Source organism: Dipodomys spectabilis, unplaced genomic scaffold (assembly GCF_019054845.1).
Source record: "Dipodomys spectabilis isolate Male_0828 unplaced genomic scaffold, ASM1905484v1 ptg000095l, whole genome shotgun sequence".
NCBI classification, from domain to species: domain Eukaryota; kingdom Metazoa; phylum Chordata; class Mammalia; order Rodentia; family Heteromyidae; genus Dipodomys; species Dipodomys spectabilis.
The window spans coordinates 9504379-9519014 of record NW_024870772.1 but is presented as its reverse complement, the minus strand read 5'-3'; positions in this window follow the sequence as shown (position 1 = coordinate 9519014).

Genomic DNA, 14636 nt, shown 5'->3' with positions numbered 1-14636 from the left:
ACAATTACATCAGCAAGATAATGAGTACATTTCTTATCAAGCATTGTTACCTCTTCCTTTGTTTTTCCCCTATCATCCCTGCCTTCCCATATCCACGTCCCATATCCACGACTACACTCCCCACCCTGCCAAAGTTGTAAAGTTTGTTTTTTGACAAAGTGTCTTACACATCTCATTGTCTCATTGTTGCAATGGGTCCACCTGTATCCCTATTTAAAAAATTTGGTTTTTCCCTTCCCCTGTCCAAATTATGCCAACATCAAATACAGTGAAAACAGGGCTTATACTGTGGGTGAGGGACATAAAAAAGCAAGAAAAACCTCACATGGTACCTTATAAATACATTAGAAACAATAGCAAGAAATAAAAAAAAAAAAAACATTTGTGTCCTTACCTTGGGGTTCATGTTGCTAACATCATCTTATCTGACCTTTTCTGTTTGTCTCAGGCATATACTAGTGTTTCTTTTCACCTGGCTTACTTCACTTAATATAATTTTTTCTAAGTCTTTCCACTTCCTAAAAACAGGGGCAAAATTATTCTTTCTGATGGAGCCATAGAATTCCATTTGTATATATACCACATTTTCTTGATCCATTCATCTACTGAGGGGCATTTGGGTTGGTTCCATAACTTAGCTATTGTAAATAATGCTGCAATAAACATAGTTGTGTTGTTAGTTTTAGTGTAGTCTTGTTTGTGATCATTTGGGTAAATGCACAAAAGTGGGATTGCTGGGTCAAAGGGGAATTCTATGTGGAGTCTTTTGAGGAACCTCCATACTGCTTTCCAAAGTGGTTGAACAAGTTTACACTCCCCCAACAATGCAGTAGTGTTCCCTTCTGGCCACATCACCTCCAGAATCTGTTGTTATTAGAATTCTTGATTACAACCATTCTAACTGGGGTGAGGTGGTATCTCAATGTTGTTTTGATTTGCATTTCTTTTATGGATAGAGAGGTTGAGCATTTCTTCATGTGTCTATTGGCCATCCTTCTTTCCTCTTCAGTGAAGTTTCTCTTTAACTTTTTAGCCCACTTATTTATTGGGCAGTTGTTTCTTTGAAGATTTGTTGTTGGGGGATTTAATTTTTGAGTTCCATGTATAGTTTAGATATGAGACCCTTGTCCATTGTGTGGCTAGTGAAGATCTTCTCCCAAAACGTGGGCTTTCTATTGATTTGCTAGCTATGGCCTTTGCCATACAGAAGCTCTGCAACTTCATGCAATCTCATTTATCCAACCTTTCTTTGATTTGTTGTTTCTGGGTCTCTATTAAGAAACTTTCCGCCTGTGCCAAGGAGACCTAGGGTTTCTCCTTTTCCAACCTGTAATGTTTTCAAGGTGTCTGCTTTGACTCCGAGGTCTTTGATCCATTTTGAGTTGATTTTGGTGCAAGGTGATATATAAGGATCTAGCTTTAGTTTTCTACAAGTGATTAACCAATTTTGCCAGCACCATTTACTGAAGGGGCTGTCTCTTCCATTCTATTTTTTTAGCTCCCTTATTGAAGATTAGATGTCTATAGGTTTGTACGTTCATTTCTGGGTTTTCAATTCTATTCCATTGGTACTGAGGTCTGGTCTCGTGCCAGTACCAAGCTGTTTTGATTACTATGTCTTTCCAGTAGAGTTTGAAATTTGATATTGATAATCCTCCAGCACTGTTATTTCTGTTAAAGATTGTTTTTGCTCTTTGGGGTCTTTTATTGTTCCATATGAATATTTGGATTGCCTCTTCTATTTCTTTTAAGAATGAGGTTGGAATATTGATAGGTATCACATTGAATTTGTAGATAGCATTGGAAAGTACTGCCATTTTCATGATAGTGATCCTTCCAATCCAGGAGCATAGGAGGATGTTCCAATTTCTAAGTTTATTTTGATTTCCCTTTTCAGGTTTTTATAGTTTTCATCATATAGTTCATTTCTTTGATTAAATTAATTCTTAGGTATTTTATTTTTGATTTCAGCTGCACTCTTCTCATTGTTGGCATACAGAAAAGCCATTGAATTTTTAAGGCTAATTTTATGACTTGCTACTTTGCCAAAGTTTTCAGAGGAAGATGGCTTAGGATAATCTGGAGGCTAAACAAGCTCTCACATAGAAAGAAGTTTTAGTGTTCCAATGAACAGTCCTAGGCTAGAGAATCACACCAAGTGTACCATCGCAGTACAGCTCTTAAAGCTTTGTCATTCCCCCAATACTCTTGCCTCTGTTTCACATATATTCTATGCAATGTCCCATTTTAGTAAAAACATACAGTTCATTGAAAAAAATAAGTAATTTCTGGGCTGGGAAGGTGGCTCAGTGGTAGAGCGCTTGCCTTGCATGCCAGAGGCCCTGGGTTCGATTCCTCAGCACCACATAAGCAAAAAGAAAAAAAGACGGAAGTGGCGCTGTGGCTCAGGTGGTAGAATGCTAGCCTTGAGCTGAAGAGCTGAGGGACAGAGCCCTGGCCCAGAGTTCAGGGCCCACGACCGGACCAAAAAACAAAACAAAACAAAACTGTAATTTCCTTGATCATTCAATGTTAAAACAAGTCACTCTATGTCTGATAGATTGCAATCTACTTAAGGAGTTAATTTTATTTAATAATGTAATTTGTAATGGTATAGTCATAAGCATACCTCTAAATATGTAATGTTATTAAATTAGCATACCTCATCTTCCTGAATACAATACCTGAAGATCAAATGTTCGTTCTATGGACAAATATATAATTTCTTTCAGCATTAATCATGTTAGGCTATAAGATTTTTTTACACGATTTGCAGTTCATGTTTTTCTGAATTAATCAACATATTTAATATTCATACCACTTCTATTTTGTTAACAAATATAAATACAAAGCCATCTCTAAAATAGCAATAATTATTATGTTGCTCCATAAACAAAATTAGCACCTGAGTCTTCTACAAAGGTGATTTCAAGGAGCTCACATATGAGTTTGTCTGCAAACAAGATATGTCACCTGCTCAAATATTTGTTCCAATAAATTCTTATAGGTTATCTGGAATAATTTGTAAGTATCTAGTGGTATACAGTTGATTAGATTGACTCTTTGAAAATCTATCACCAAGAAATTAATTGGATGCTGCATAGTTATTTATAGTTGTTCTACTTATGTCATTAAGTCAACCAAAATTACTGGACCACAAAATGAACATTCTAGTTATCTGGGCAGACTCATCTGAATGGAAATGATTATGCATTGATCAAATCAGTTTCTCTAGGGCTTAACTGTTATGTGAATAAAAATACCACCACAAATTTTTGTTGATTCATTAACTCTGTCTACATAGTTTGTCTGTAATACAGAATTCATTGACTGAAAGATACTTTAAGAATCACTATTTCTGATAACTTTCTATTTCTCTAGCTTTTTTTCCCTGAAAACTTTTAGAGAAGAATATTGTATTGCTCAAATATTCTAGGTTTTAAAATATTCAAACTCTATATAACCATATTCAAAAGCCATTGAACAAAATATGCATATGTTATGACTATTTTAGATAAGAGCTATCATTTAAATGCATTTTTATAAATTGCAATGTGTAACAAAAAATCATATTGGCATTCATATCTTTGTTTGTGTTGTTTTATTTTAACTTTGCATTATTAATATGTACAACTTAGTGTTTGGAGAACTGGAAATATCCAAATTAACAACTTTCTTCCATAGCTAAACACAATATATAGATTGTTAGATTTTACTATTCAATTATTATATTTCACTAGTAAATTTTAACTTTACAAATTAAAGCAATGTGGAAAGAAATAAAGACAGCTTTAAATGTTTCAATTAAAATGGAAAATAAATACTAAAAATACTGAATAGTTCAGGAAAAAGAATAGAAGAAAAATAAATACAACTTTAGTCTATTTATGATAGATACGAAAACATAGAAAAGAAGAGCTTTCATTGATATTTGTCTTATTTTTATTTTTAATTTTTTGGTCATGGGTCCTGAATTCTAGTCCTGGGCACTGTCCCTCAACTCTTCAACTCAAGGCTAGCACTCTACCACTTGAGTCATGGTGCCATTTCTGGATTTTTCTACTTATGTGTTACTGAGGAGAGGAATCAAACCCAGGGCTTCATGCATGTAAGGCAAGCATTCTACTACTGAGCCACCTTCCCAACCCCTCAATTTACTCTTAAACAACATATTCATTTATTAATATCATGGTGGTCAAAATTCCACTCTTGCCTGGTGCTAGTGGCTCATGCTTGTAATCCTAGTTACTCAGGAGGCTAAAGTCTGAGGATCGCAGATCAAAGCCAGCCCTGGCAGGAAAGTCTGTGATACTCTAATCGCCAATAAAACACCAGAAAACTGGAAGTGGTACTGTGGCTCAAGTGGTAGAGTGCTAGCTTTGATCAGAAGAGCTGAGGGACAGAGCTCAGGCCAACAATTCAAGCCCATGACCAAAAATAAAATAAAATAAAATAAATAAAAAATCTATTTTTTTATCTTTCAAAGATATATCAGTAAGAAAAGTAATAGTAAATCATTTTAAAATTACAAATCACATAAATATTGTCCAATTATGAAGAAATCAAATAATTAAAAATTATCTTTAAAAGCATAAGGAATGCCTTACTTTATAAATTAGGTTTGTCCAGCCCCATTTTCAGATTATTTTCTTCATTTAATAATGATGTTCTCATTTAGTTAGCCCAGTTAAGTAGGTACTTCAGACAAAGGATTCTGATTAAAATCTTTAAATCATTTCTGCTCCAACACACTTGATAACTAGTTTTGCAATTTTGTTGCTGTCTTGGTTATGTTCCCAGCAGGTTATTAACAATTAATTAGCAATACTTCTCAAATGCTATCTGCATTAGTCTACTAATTGCAGGGAAGGGAAATAGAATTTCCCTTTGTAAACAAATTGTAATCATGATCATTTGTTTTAGGTAAAGCCATTCAAATTTGCTCTACTATATGTGTGGCTTTGTTACTTAGATCTGCAGTTATAATGTATGACTTGTAATTATTGAAGGATTTTGTTATAACCTTTTAGTTTTGTACAGCACAGCTTCAGCTAAATACTGCTTTACTACACAGAGTGTGCTTGTGTTTGTGCGTGTACTTGTACATGCATGAGTGAATTTATGTTGAAGACTCACAAGGCAATCCTGGCAGACCTTGTTTAGATTAGAAATTCTGATTCCAGAATAATCATATATTTCACTCCAAAATCTTAATCGCTTCTTTTTATAAAACTGAATTTGTTCATGATTTAAAGTTACCAATATAGAATTAGAGTAAATGATTACATAATATTGATAGTTCTTTACATAGTTCTTGATCTTTTCAATTTCTTCTTATGAATATTACTTATTCTGTATTTCCATGTTATTTATATTCATAAAATGCTTCAGCTGGCAACACGCTTTTGCATTTACTGGTCTAGCCACTAACTGTTATCATGCAAAAGCTTTACAAGATGAGAAGATATTATAATATTTTGAAAAGCCAATGCAGCAGATAAATTATGTAAACTACTTCACTTATGTCCCCAAACTCTTTATATTGTTGTACTGGAAAGTAGAATCTAAAAATAATCTCTCAGTTAAAGAGTATATGTTCGGTTACATTTAAGCAGACTTACATTTGGACAAGTGCAAAAATAGGTGGTTCTCAGTTTACCTCTTCCAACAGGTTATAGTAGAGGAAGTCTAGTGCCGATTTTGTTTCCACATTGTAACTATTGGAAAGAGAGGCTGAGATAAAAAAGTTGTCAGTCTCTTCATACCGACAGCTCTTGTTTAGGTGAGAATCTTTTCTGGACTTCCACACACAAAACTAACATCTTTTCATGCTATACTTTCAACAGTTTTGAAGGGGTTAGTATGTCCTATGGTAAACATTGTTCTGCTTGAACCAAATTGTATGGTTTATGCTACATGTGTCCTGTCTTGTATTAAACATGTGCCAGGAACTAGCTCACACATATTTGATATGGAAAAGGAGACTGATCATTCAAAGAAATTTATTTTAATTCAAAGAAAGTAATTTGGATAACAAGCAGAAATACTTTCCAAGATTAAAATATATTGATATTTTTTATTTTTCTTATAGACCAATCATGATAAATGTATTATTTATCTATTGCTTTCCAAAGTTTTGTACACTATATCCCACATGGAAATTCTGTGGGACAAATACATATTGGTTCTCAGATTTTTCTTGATTATATCAAATATTCCAACATTCCATGTATGACACTTATTCGACAGTCACACTGTCATTATCAAATATATTGACCTTACAGATCTGAATTACATCATCCCAATAAAGACTACCATTGGCATGATGCTGGTGGATCACCCTGTAATGCTAGCTACCAGGAGGTTGAGGGCTGCGTATCATGGTTCAAATCCAGCTCTGGGAAGAAAGTCTGTGAGTTTCTTATCTCTATTGAAACACCCCCAAATGGGAAGTGTTGTAGTTCAAAGTGCCAGAGTAGTAGGCTTGAGCAAACAACATCAGGGACATTGTCCACACACCGAGTGAAAGTCCAAGGACCACTATCAACAACAACAACAATAATAATTACATTCTCCGAAAGCTCTTTTGAAGTATATAACAATTAAAATATTTTTATATACCAGAAACACTTCAAATAGGATTTTCAAAACCATGAAATATTATTTTCAGTAGACATTTTTGATAATGAAATCTTTTTGATTTACAAAACTAATTTTCAAGCAGTCAAAATTAACATTTTGTGAATAGACAATAACTAGTAATGAGTGGAATTAATTTGTTTGTAAACACAAATATTTTTTGTTTCATAAGCATACTTTCTAATTTTCATAAAGCCTTTCTCAAAAATATTTTGCGGATTTGGCATAAAATCATTATAATTATCTTTCTTAGACATGTCATTAATAATGTGATTTTGAAACATTTATATAAACTTTCCTAAAAATCTCAGTGTTTTATACATATTACAAAACTGTTATACATTAATCATATGGTTGAAAATTACAGAATATATTTTAGATTATATCACAGAAAATATTTTGTACTATATGTCTATCTGCACATACATCTCAGATATCAGAACAAAATTTTATTTGATTGTTAGACTAGAACAATTTTTAAATAAATTTCCTTTTGAAAAGTGAAAAATATTTGAAAAATTTATATTATTGAGTTGTGTTTTAAAGTAATACATCCCAATATTTGAGCATTTAGAGTAACTGAAAATTTTAAACAAGAAAGGTTTCACTACACCAAAATAATAATTATGCAATTATTTTTTCATTAAAGTATCTATTAATTATTTTCATGTGTTTACATGACTTGTTTTCATTTGTTAAATTAAATACATACTGTGATATAATGATGTAAACTACTAAATGTGCAGAAACAATATAATCCTAATTTACTGCACCTAATTAAAAAATATCAAATTGCATGAACAGAAGAAAATGTTTTAATAATTTTCCTGAGTTAATCATTTTATCTTCGTTCAATTTTAACCAAGTAAATGAGGCTGAACAGACACTCCAACCTATGAAACTACTTTTGCTTTACACACCATTTTCTAGACTTTGTTCTTGAAATGTAGTTACTAGGTAAATAAAAAAAAAAAACTTTTAGATTCTAGAAGATTACTTCTATCAATAGGTATGCACAAAACTCTTTTAAGTCTCAAACACATATCTCTCATCATTTTATAGTAGAGAGGAATTATATATCATTAAACGTCTGGAACTCTTATCTGATGTTGGATCATAAGCAAGGTGTGATACATGCTAGTCTTAAGATATGAGAAAATACCTAAAAAAATTACCTTCATAGAGTGGACAAGTGTGGTGATGACTGCTTCACAAAGAATTTCATTTGCAGTAATTCGTATATATCTAGGACAGTTTTGTCAGATGGGCAGAAAGCTCAAAATCTATGTACATAAGACCATATAAGACAATGGTAAGCAAAATGAACCCCAAGATATGTATAAAAGAGGTCTTTCTCTGTTGTTGTTTTTGTTTCTTTTGTATGTTTTTCCCCCTTTGGTATACTCCCTGTTGTCCCTGTACTTGATTTTTGTACCTTGCATCATCTTCAATGTGTGTGTGTGTGTATGTATGTGTGTGTATATATATATATATATATATGTATATATATACACATATATATATACATATATATATATACACACACACACACACATACATATATATATACACACACATATACATACATATATATATATATATATATATATATATATATATATGTCTAGTTTGGGGAGGGGGAGGAGAATAACAAAACGCTGAAACAAGGACATAGGATGACCCATTGTAACAATGATACCCACAAGACAATGTATTGGAAATGAACCCTATAAGGGGGAGGTGAAAATGTAGAGGACGAAGGGATAGTTGGAGAACAAGGGAGGGGGTAACAATGCTCGACAAGAAATGTAATTATTGCCTCAGTCATGTAACTGTAACCCCTCTGTACAGCATCTTTATAATAAAATAAATCTAACAAAATTATTTTTCAAATTATAAATGATGATATAACTGTGTGTGCACAATATGTTTCATATAGCAGGAAGTCGATGCACATTAAGATTTCCACAGACTTTGATTTTAAAAATCCAAACAAATGCAAAAGGAAAGGTTTATTTGTTTTGTAAACTCACCTATTATGAAACAAACTTTACAGTTGTAATTGGGCCAAATTTTAACTTGCTTGTTATGTATGTGTTCCTTAAGCTGTTTTTCTTTCACTTCAATATTCATCTATAATCATTTTTCTGCTCTGAGCTAATGGACTCATGTTCATATACTATAATACTTTAAAGGAAGAATTGTTGAAGATTTTGAAATTTTTCTGAAGGTTTAAAATAAATAATGTTTTACAAAGGGTGTAATAGATACTTGGATATATGGAATAGAAAATTCTCTACTCTGATCAAAACTATTTGTATTTCAAAGTCTTATATAAGCATGCACTACAAATATTTTATACTTTGTACTCACGATGTATTTGAGAATCATATGATTATGCATTTATCAATAATGTCCTTTTATTATGGAATAATATTTCATTTAACAAAACAAAATACATAATCACTTTTGTCTGTTTCTTTGAAGAGGAGATTTAAATTTTTTCCAGGTTTTAGTCATAATCATTAAACTCTTATGAATACTGTGTCTCCAGGTGAAATTGTACTTTATTGGGGTTTAATATGTTTAACTTCAGAATAAATGTCTTATTTTTTCAAATATTATTACCTTTGACTCCATGAAAAATATATGAAATCCCATTTTTTACACAGCTCCACCAATATTTCACTTTACTCTTTTTCCTTAACATTTCTCATTTAATAAACAAGTGCAGTAAGAGTACTCACTGTACACTATGTTGAAAAAGCTGCAGAGCTTCTGCATGGCAAAGGACATAACTAGCAAGATTAATAGAATGCCCATGGATTGGGAGAAGATCTTCACTAACCATACAATGGATAAGGTTCTCATATCTAAAATATACTTGGAACTCAAAAATAAACATCTCCAACATCAAATCCTCAAAGAAACCACTGCCTGATAAATAAGTGGACTAAAGACTTAAAGAGAAACTTCTCTGAAGAGAAAAAAAAAAGAATGTCCAATAGATGCATGCATAAATACGCAACCTCTATAGCCATAAAAGAAAAGCAAATCAAAACAACATTGAGATTCCACCTCACCCCAGTTAGCATGGATATAATCAAAAACTCTAATAACAATAGATGCTGTAGGGGATGTGGAGAGAAGGGAACTCTACTGCATTGTTGGTGGGAATGTAAACTTGTTCAACCACATTAGAAAGCAGTATGGAGGTTCCTCACAAGGTTCCACATAGAGCTCCCAGATGACCCAGCAATATCACTTTTGGGCATTTACCCAAATGATCACAAACAAGACCATACTAAAGCTACCATGTTTATTGCAGCATTATTTACCATAGCTAAGACATGGAACCAAGCCAAATGCTCCTCAGTAAATGAATAGATCAAGAAAATGTATTTATATATAGAATGGAATTCTATGCCTCCATCAGAAAGAATGAGCAGTCCCAAAGAAACACAGGTCCCATGGCTTCCCTTATTTGCAACAAGTAGCATATGTCTAGGACAAGCAGAGACCCACGATAGGAACACAAGTGTTTTTTGTTGCTGTTGTTTTGTTTTGCTTTGTTTTTGTTTTATCTTTCTTGCCATTATTTCTATCATATTTATAAGACATCATTTTTTGTTGTTGTTGTTGCTTTGTATGCCCCTCCTCCATGGTATAACCCCTGTTTCCACTGTATTTGATGTTTGTATAATTTGAAGAGGGGAAGGGAAAAACCAAATTATTTAAATAGGAATACACATAGACCCATTGCAACAATGAGATGTACAAGAGGCTATGTTGAAAAACAAACTTTACAATTTAGGTTGCGGGGTAGAGTGTCATTCAGGAGGTGGGATGGCAGTGATGGTATGTGAAAAACAAAGGATGAGGCAGCAATGCATGATAAGAAATGTTCATTACCTTGCTTGTGCAACTGTAACCTTTCTGTACAGTACTATCACAATAAAAAAATTTAAAAAAAGAAAATGAGCTACACAAGCTGTGGGTAAGAATGGAGGTGAAAACTGAAAGAGAGCTGAGAGGTGTGACATTATCCAAAAGGAAATGTATTCTTTATCTATCTTATGTAACTGTGACCCCTCTTTTTTCAGAATTTTTCAAATAAAAATAAATTTCAAAAGTCTATTTTTATTTCTTTAAAGATGAATTTGAATTCCCCAAACAACGAATGGCTTTAAGATACATTAATGGCATTGTATGAATGTGAACTTGGTTAGATTAAGAAACTCTCTCTGTCTCCCTCTCTGTCTCTCTGTCTCTCTCTCTCTCCTTTTTTTTTTTGTGGGTCCTGGGGCTTGAACTCTTGGTCTGTGCACTCTCTCTGAGCTCTTCAGCTCAAAGCAAGCACTCTACCACTTGAGTCACAGCACCACTTCCAGTTTTCTGATGGTTAACTAGAGATAAGAGTCTCATGGACTTTCCTGCTCTGCCTAGCTTTGAACTGTGGTACTCAGATCTCAGGCTCCTGAGTAGCTAGGATTATTGGCATGAACCACCAGTGCCCGCTGGATTTAGAGCTCTTAAAAAATTGTTTAAGCACATTTCTGGGTGGACTGTGGGATAATTTCAGAGAGCATGTGGACCAGCAAACTGAGGAGAAAGACACAGACTGCAGACGGCAATGTCTAAAACTACAGGGACACGTGTGGAACAAAGTGCAGAAAAAGCAAACTCATACCAGAGGCATCCTTAAATTTTCATGATTTGATTTTGACAGTATTTTATTTTGTTATGTTTTAGTTTGTTTTGTGCTAATATCATCCACGGACATCAGACACCAGATTTTCCATCACTGAATTCATTCACTGAATGTCAATTGAATACTTAAAAGTTCATTGTCTCCAAGAGGCCTGTTGGCTTTCATCCTCAAATTGGGGCTAGACCATTGATCTTCCCTCTTGTTTGGAGCTTTCCAGCTTTTTGAAAGGAGTAGCTACTTGTTTCCTCAATTGTCTAGTTGCAATAGCTCTTGTGAGACTAGCCAGCCTCTTACAGTGTAAACTAGTCTAATAAATTCCTTCTTATAACTATGTATACATTCTACTGGTTCTTTGTCTCAAGAGAAGATGACTAACATAGTTGGTGAATATAATTAGCCTTGTTTTAGCAAATAACATATCTGGGACATTTTGTGCTTGTTTGCTAAAAATTACAATTTCTTCTTCCACATTATTGTTCTTATTCATAGTTTTCTAATTAATTGTCAACATTTTCATTACAAATTAATGCAAGATCCTTTCCAGTAGTTAGCTATGAAACAGTATTTAAGTATTAAACATCAGAAATAGTTGTCGTATGCATTTTACCACCCATGAGTATTTATAAGCAAATATACCTTTAACCAAAATCAAAGAAAGAATACACATTAATAAAAACACTAAAATGAAAATGCACATTAAATATCAATAGAAATGAAAATCCAACCATTCCGTTATCTGAACTATACTGAGCCCTGTGAAAATATGTAAATATAGCTATATGTTTAATAGTCATGTGGATATCATTATAAATGTTATTGTGCTATGAACAAAACAAAATTAATTAATTAATTTCAAAAACAAAATATAAGCTTGTATGTGTAAAATAATTAATCATTAAATATTAAAATCAATTTTAAATATCTTTACATATTAATTGTTACTATTTTCAATTAATGAACTTAATGGCTTACATTTTGTAAAAGTCTGGCATAATTATGTAAAAAAATAAATCGTACGTATGGGTGGAAATTTTAAGTGATGAAAAAATATTATGTTTCCCATAAAGCATTAAACTATAAAAATGATCAAAGGAAGAACATATATTACTGAATATTTTACTTTGAGGAATATATACAGAAATTTAGCCAGCATAAAATATCATGTTTTTATTTACATCATAAATATTTGCAAAGGAAGCTTCTCAAATATTATTTGGAAGTTCAAGAAAATTTGTCATATTGTTATAAATCCTGTGTCATGTAAAAATGGCTCTATTTGTAACTATACCCAGTAAGCATAGATAGGAAGTTATGATATTTTCAATTTTAAAGGAAATGAAAAATAGATTTTAAATCCCTTATGAAAGCCATGTCATCATACTTGGAAATATGAACTTGAAAATTATGTTGTCTTAATCAAGGACTTGCAGTTTTTCTTAAAAAAAATAGACAATAAATATTTTTAAGTTTGAGGGTTAATTATTCTCTTTGGACTACTCCACTGTTTACAGAAAACAATATATACAACACAATTCAGTTCATGGCAGATAGTCATTTATTTAATTAATCCTACATGAGTACTTAGAAAATACTCAAAATCATATAAACGTGTTTGTTATATCAATATATTCAACAAATCTGACAAGAAGAAAAGAGGAAAAATAACTAATACATTTATACAAGGAAGGTATATTTGTGCAACCACTATAACAATCAGTACCAATATTCTTAATAAGTAACTAAAAAATAGAACTAACTTATATATACTTATATATACACTCTTGTTTATGTACTCAAAAGATTGCAAGTTAGTTGTAAGTCATTTGCAAACCTATGCTCTTAGCATTATTACTCAAAATGGCTAAGTCATAAACCCTAGAAGTGATAAATGGGTCCAGAAAATATGATATATATGTATATAGCACAGATATATCTCATATATATATATCAGATATCTATACACACCTATTTATTTATCTATTGATCTCTTATTCATTTACCATGAAGAATAATAGAGAAGAAATCATATTGAATTTAGTAATTGAGGCTCAGAGGAAAAAAATAACAGTGTGTATGTTTTCTCTCATATGTGGAAGGTAGGACTAAAAAGTAAACATACTTAAGAAGATATAGAGGAACATCACATGAATGCATAATTAAAATATCTAAAAAGTAGTCTACAAAAGATTGAAATTTCATGATATAATTCCTCTGAACATTAATAAACAATTCAATAAAATATGTTCTGGGAAGCTAATATATACCGTGACTTAGTGGGATGGAAATTAAAAGGAGGAACAGCAGAATTAAATAATGGGTGACTATAACAATAATGTTCTACGAACTACTCAATGAAATCTGAACACAAAACTTGAGAAGTGTGGATCAAGAGAAGAAAAAGTTTGAGGAGAGTGACAGATGGGAGGACTCTAAGATGTATTATATACATAAATTAAAATAATTAAATAAAACTGTTGGTACAGTTATTTCAAGAAAACAAGATAAGGTATGGTAAATAATTTATTCATTGCCATTCATCTTCCAAATCTGTTTAAGTTAGACCAAGCAAGTATATATAAAGTACTTAAAAATAGAGACATAATTTATGCAGTATTGTCTAGATAGATACCTGTGATACTTGTAATGTTATTCTATTAATTATGAAGGGAATTAGTAATAATAACAGAACAAATGAGCAAATTTTGTTATTTAGAGAGAGTTCTTTGCTCTTTCAATTTAATAATATATTTTAATAGTTTATTTTATATAATGCTCATGATATTCCATTCATGGAAATCATTCTGTTTAATTTTGTATTTCTCACAACAATTTTACAACTTTTGAATTTGTCAGCAATTTTTGTGTACCTATTACTAAAAAATATTTAAAAACTGAAAATTTTACTAGATTGGGATTGTATTCTTGCATGTAATGACATAACCAAGTATTTTATCCTCTGGTTTATTTTCATCACAGATGACATAACAAATAATTCGATTCAGTCCCAGAATTCCCAGAGCTCAGAGGGATAAATGATTTGTTCATTATGCATCTCTTTTGTAACAGAGCCAAGATAAAAATCCAGATTTGTCATAATTTAAAAATCTGTCTACACTTTCAAATATTATTTTCACTATGTCAAATAAATCAGAATCTAGAAGCAACATATCAGTTGTCAGTCTCAAGGAAAATCTGATACTTTGATTCTGGTACTGACCTGGACTTGAGTCATCCTCAAACAGTTTAATGAACAGTGTCACTTCTTCCATCGTTTATCCCAGTGTCT